Source organism: Pinus tabuliformis, chromosome 1_1, assembly GCF_031772625.1.
Source record: "Pinus tabuliformis cultivar Carrire ecotype Pingquan chromosome 1_1, CPIR1, whole genome shotgun sequence".
Lineage (NCBI taxonomy): Eukaryota > Viridiplantae > Streptophyta > Pinopsida > Pinales > Pinaceae > Pinus > Pinus tabuliformis.
This window is the reverse complement of record NC_142297.1, coordinates 42488661-42494573: the sequence shown is the minus strand read 5'-3', so window position 1 is coordinate 42494573 and position 5913 is coordinate 42488661. Positions and strand designations below refer to the sequence as shown.

General features: G+C 39.7%; 1 pseudogene across 1 annotated transcript; it reads left to right on the top strand.

Moving 5' to 3' along the window:
* The first annotated feature begins 375 nt into the window (after positions 1–375).
* Positions 376–4940, top strand: LOC149211486 (uncharacterized; annotated as a pseudogene). Its single transcript, XR_016250000.1, has 6 exons — positions 376–492; positions 584–724; positions 3076–3200; positions 3881–4074; positions 4219–4294; positions 4386–4940. The product of XR_016250000.1 is annotated as an uncharacterized LOC149211486 (transcript).
* Positions 4941–5913: the final 973 nt, after the last annotated feature.

Genomic DNA, 5913 nt, shown 5'->3' with positions numbered 1-5913 from the left:
GATTTTTTCCGGTGAAAATCCGGCAGTAATTTATTGGAATCCAAGTTTGATAGCTAATTTCTGCACAATGAAACCGTCCCAGGGGTTTTTCAGGGCGCTGAATCCGAATATGCAGTTAAAAAACCATTTTAACTGCAACAAATCATGATTTCATGTCAATTTCTTCCGCCGGATTCCGTCACCGGAATCTCAAAAAGTAGCATTATAGACAACTCCCTTGTTTTCACCAACATTATAGACATGCATGCGTTTAAATCTGAATGCCGCCCTCCCATACCTTGTGATGGTTATGATTTGCTTTATGATGGGCAGTTTAACATGCTTCTGTTGTTAGAGATTTTTGCATGTTTTTCCAAGGCCTAGCTCGTTTGGCTGTATTTGTCTTGGTTAATGTTGTATGTATTTGTCACCAACAAGGGATTTGCATTTGTGACTTTCAAGACTGTGGAGGCTACAAAGCGGGCTCTTAAGGAACCAAACAAAACCATTGATGTAAGTAATAGCTAGTACTGGATAATGTTGGTCATATTAGTTGAAGGGCAGTTGTTGATCTTGACACCTATGTTCTATGCTTGGCATGCAGGGAAGGACTGTTACTGTGAAACTTGCAGCTGATGGTCAGAAGGAGAAGTTATCATCACAACCTGCAGTCTCTCCACAAATGCAGACAGCTTATGGAAAAGACTATCCAAGCCTGAACTCATATCATAGGCCAGGGCCACAGGTATCCACGACTGGTTCCCTATACCGTTGAGATAACGCGATAATATAAATAATGAAAGAAATCATGTATCCCTTAATAAGCGCCTGACCTTTTCAAGATAGAGATTCCATGTCTTTGTCCCCGCCTCTGTATGTTTTCTGCCTGTCCTACTAGCTACTATCTCTGCTGCTGTTCCTTGTCTCTGCTGGCCCTAATTGCTCTGTGGTTTTCCTAGCCTGTCCTTGCCTGTAGTCTCTGTCCGTGTCTTTGTTGCTTGAAGCTTCCACCCTGCTTGGGATCTGCGACTAAATGTACAAATCCTCTAATTTTGTTTGATAATTCAAGCTTCTCGATTCAGTCACTCCCGGTTCCACTCCGACTATGCCGCAGGAATGCATAGTTCCTCGCCTTCCATCGGAGTGTTTCTCAACGGTGTTCGGTGAGAGGTTGCCTGTCTTAGCTATTCAGACTTAGTCAATTCGTCCTCAGGGAATGTTCCACCCCGACACTCATAAGCCTGTCCACTCATTTAATCACGCTCAAGATGCGGCTTAGTCTCCCAGCCCAAAATCCACCCATGGTTCAAGTCGCAGTGGTAAGGTTTCGTTCGTAACTATTACTTCCCAATTAAGCTTTCACCTACATCACCGGTGGGGTCGTGTCCTAAAATGTAGTATTGTAGCATCCTATCCTTTTGAGAGACTCACTGCAGAGGGCCACCTACCGCCCAGAGCCCAGTGCCCAGTTAATCACACTCACGCACAAGGTCGCGTAGCAGCTCTAAGCTCTTTAAGGAAATGGGCCAAGCTAGGCCAGAAGTACAGGGTTTGATGCTATCTCACCCAACAGCTCGACGATTTGACTAGTGCGCAAGTGCAAGCGATCGGATCAGAGAGATGCTATGCGAATAGAAGCTCAATTAGAACTCCTATCAGCGTGTCAAAGTGAAACTAAATGCTGAGAAGCCAGACTCAGGATTCATGCACAACCAGTGTGCTTTCATTAAATACTGATCCATCCTTACCTTCTGAAATCACCCAATTGTTAACAACTAACTAAATGCCTTCTTTGGAAAGTGTGTTTGCCTCTGTGTTAAGCTCCCTGTAGACATGGAGGAAGGAAATGGTATTAAACACTGCCTTATTATTTTCATCTGTTCAAAGATAGGGCTCAACACCAGATTGCCCATCTTGAATTTCCCATTCATCCAATTAAGAACTACCAAGGAGTCTCCAAACACGTGGGACCTTGTCACACCTTTCTTTGCAGCTAATTTTATTAGTAACTTCAATGCCAATAGTTCTGCATAATTGTGTGAGCCTCCTCTCAACCCAGCCTTTAATTTTATTAGGTGTACTACGCTAAGGAAGATGATGCCTCTTGCCCCACACATAGTTGGAGTGCCTTGACTGGCACCGTCAAAGTACCCCAATGCTCCTGATTTGTCAGTTGATTCATGAATTAGCTGTCTATGAATCTGCATCTTTGGAATGGCTGCTTCCAAAGACTGTTCTTACTTGAGATGCACATTGAAAAGTGGGGGATATATCTCTCCTCAAAGAGATCTGCATTCCTAGCCAGCGAGATGCCCCAAGCCACTATTTCTTGCTTTTCATATTTTTAGGCTAGTCCACCTATAGCACTTTATGTTGTTTCTAGCTCTTAAAGAATATGTTTCAAGGCTTAATACACATATACCAAACTACGGTTTCTAGGGTCTTACTCTGTGTCTAGGTTGTTTAATACACATATACCAAACAGCTGTATTAGAGATTTTTTCCCCTTCAAGAAGACTGTTTCAAATCCGTTTCTAGTTGTAGATATATTATCCCTTCCAAGAAGATAGTTATAAAGCTGTAAGATATTTTTTCCCCTGCAAGAAGACAATAATCAACTTTGTATCTAGCTTAGTTCACATATACCACACATATGTTTCTAGGTTGCTTAATACAGCGTTACAACTTGTCTCTAGGGTCTTACTCTGTCTCCAGGGTCTTACCCTGTTTCTTCCTCTTAAATCATAACAGCTAGATCTTCTTTGTTACAGAACCAGTAACTAAAAAAGGGTCTACAAGATACTATCAACGGCGAGGCCCAAGCCGAACCCATCCATACTCTTGCTGAACACACCGAACCCATCCAAAAACCTCCCTTGATAGCTGCTCTCTCACTTTCTTTAAAGTCATGAGTGTCCTGCTACGCCCGGACCCGTAGAGCGTTAGCCAGGAGCCTGACTGCATTGATTCAAGAAGACTTGCTATTTGCTTTGATAAAGCATTGCTCTCCTCCATATATTTAAATATACTTTTTGTCTTGCGGGTAATATATGTTTTGAAGACAAGTGAATGTAATGCATGTATATTTCCTCTCAGGGATTTGAACAGTATGGGGAGATTGAAGAAGGCGTTCTTATTCCGGATAAGACATCAGGAAAGTCACGAGGATTTGGCTTTGTCACATTTAAGCATATGGATTCTGCCCTAGCAAGACTATTGATGTATGTATTTCCTTTGTCAGTCTTGTAAATTTTGTTTTTTTGATGCTTTGTATTTGTCCACCGATATCTTATTGAATTTGAGGGATACTGTCATTAAAGCATTAAGCATGTTTATTTTCCCAGTTGCTTCTGCTTTATCAATATTATATCCCATGAAGACTTTCCAGGCATCTTGACCGTTGTTTTCACCAACATTATAGACATGCATGTATTTAAATCTGAATGTCGCCCTTCAGTACCTTGATGTTTATGATTTATTTCAAATAGAGCAATCATTGTTTCATTTGCAGGCATCTTCCCCTGGGACATTGATACCTCCTTACAATTCTAAATTGTATTTATTGTTCCACTAATAATATCTTTATAGTTTTAATTGAATATGTATCAGGTAATATCACTGTTATTTTGAAAAATATTTAACTGATGTTGGGGAGACAACAAAATTTAACTTACCACAAAACCCCAAAACTTGTTTGAAGAAAAATGAAAGCAATCCAACTATTGTTGCTAAAAGTGGTATTCCATTTATATATTGCAGTTTTGTCGGAGTCTTGAGACTTCTCAAATTCTATGGTACTCCATTGTTACATATGGTGGAAGATCGATCATCAAACAACTCTGATTCATTATTTAACACCTATTTTTGGTAATTTTTATATCCATTGTTGTTTATTGTACAGGGGAGAATTACTGTAACCAATCTGGCAGTGGCGAGCACAGGTCCTGGTCAAAGTGCAGATCAGGCTCAAAGAAAACTTTACATTGGTGGTCTTTCATATGACACGGCCAAGGATAAGCTTCTAGAAGTTTCTTCCAAATATGGAGAGATAGAAGAAGGTTCAGTTGCATATGATAAGAATACCAACAAATCCAGGTTACAAATCTAATATACATCGGTTTGCTTTATGATGGGCAGTTTAACATGCTTCTGTTGTTAGAGATTTATGCATGTTTTTCCAAGGCCTAGCTCGTTTTCCTGTATTTTTCTTGGTTAATGCTATGTGTTTGTCACCAACAGGGGATTTGTATTTGTGACTTTTAAGACTGTGGAGGCTACAAAGCAGGCTCTTAAGGAACCAAACAAAACCATTGATGTAAGTAATAGCTAGTACTGGATAATGTTGGTCATATTAGTTGAAGGGTAGTTGTTGATCTTGACACCTATGTTCTGTGCTTGGCATGCAGGGAAGGACTGTTACTATGAAACTTGCAGCTGATGGTCAGAAGGAGAAGCTATCATCACAACCTGCAATATCTCCACAAATGCAGACAGCTTATGGAACAGACTATCCAAGCCTGAACTCATATCATAGGCCAGGTCCACAGGTACCAACCTCTGCACCACCACCAATTGGTTTCTCAGCATATGCATCTCAGCCTCCATATGCAACACAACCTACATATGGAGGAATGACAGCTTATGGAACAGACTATTCAAGCCTGAACTCATATCATAGACTAGGTCCACAGGTACCAACCTCTGCACCACCACCAATTGGTTTCTCAGCATATGCATCTCAGCCTCCATATGCAACACAACCTACATATGGAGGAATTTCATCTGCTTCTCAATATGGTGTTCTAAGCTCCACAACACCATACAGCTCAAACCAGTATGCAAAATATGCAACATCCCTCCAAGATCCACGATTGGTTCCATCAGGATTGCACACAACAGGTGGTGGAGCAGGTCCTGGTCCAGGCTACCCATACTATGGTTCGACTGGAACTGGCTTTTAATCAACCAATTTTTTTATTGAGAAATATGTTCATCAAATCAATGGCAGTTAGTTTGGGATTCTACATGCATTAACAATTTAACTGGACTGTGAAGCAATACTACTGGAGTCCACTTGATAGCAGTCTACTCACTATTTTAAATGTCTGACATTTGATGAATCTGAAGTTACACACTGTCAGAGTTCAATTTTCTAAAATTCTGTTGCAGGACAAAGAAATTCGTTACATATATGTTATCAGTGGAGTTTTCCAACCAATGTACACTCTGAGCAGTTTTGTTTTTATTTGAATGTAAGTTGGTGGCATGCTATGATCTGAAAAAACTAGTTAAAAAATTATGTTTATTTTCTTGTAGACGTGTTGGAGTTTTCCAACCAATGTACACTCACTGAGCAGTTTTGTTTTTATTTGAATGTAAGTTGGTGGCATGCTATGATCTGAAATAACTAGTTAAAAAATTATGTTTATTTTCTTGTAGACGTGTTGGAAAAGATTGTGTTTGCTTTCATAAAGCATTGCTCTCCTCCATATATTTAAATATATTTGTTGTCTTGGGGTAATATATGTTTTGAAGCCAAGTGGATGTAATATATGTATAGCGATGATTACTTTTAGTTCTCCTAAAGGATTGAGCACTTCTTTTTATCCAATCATAAAGGAGGGAAAAAATGGGACCCAATAGGGGGATGAATCATTGGGAGGAGCAGAAACAGAAGAAGAATGAATCAAGATATCTGAAACTATAGTAATTATTCGCCATAAAGCAATAACGCGCATCTATTACGAAATGCACGAGCAATTCCATAATGAAATAATATCATCCCCATGCGTGATTCCATAGGTTCTCTTTATTTATAAATAATAATAAATTAATCCTAGTTTTGGATCGGAATGGATGGATTGGGATGTTGATAAGATTATGCTACATTTTCGGTAGCATAATGGTAATGCTGAAGTTCATTCGGGTAATATA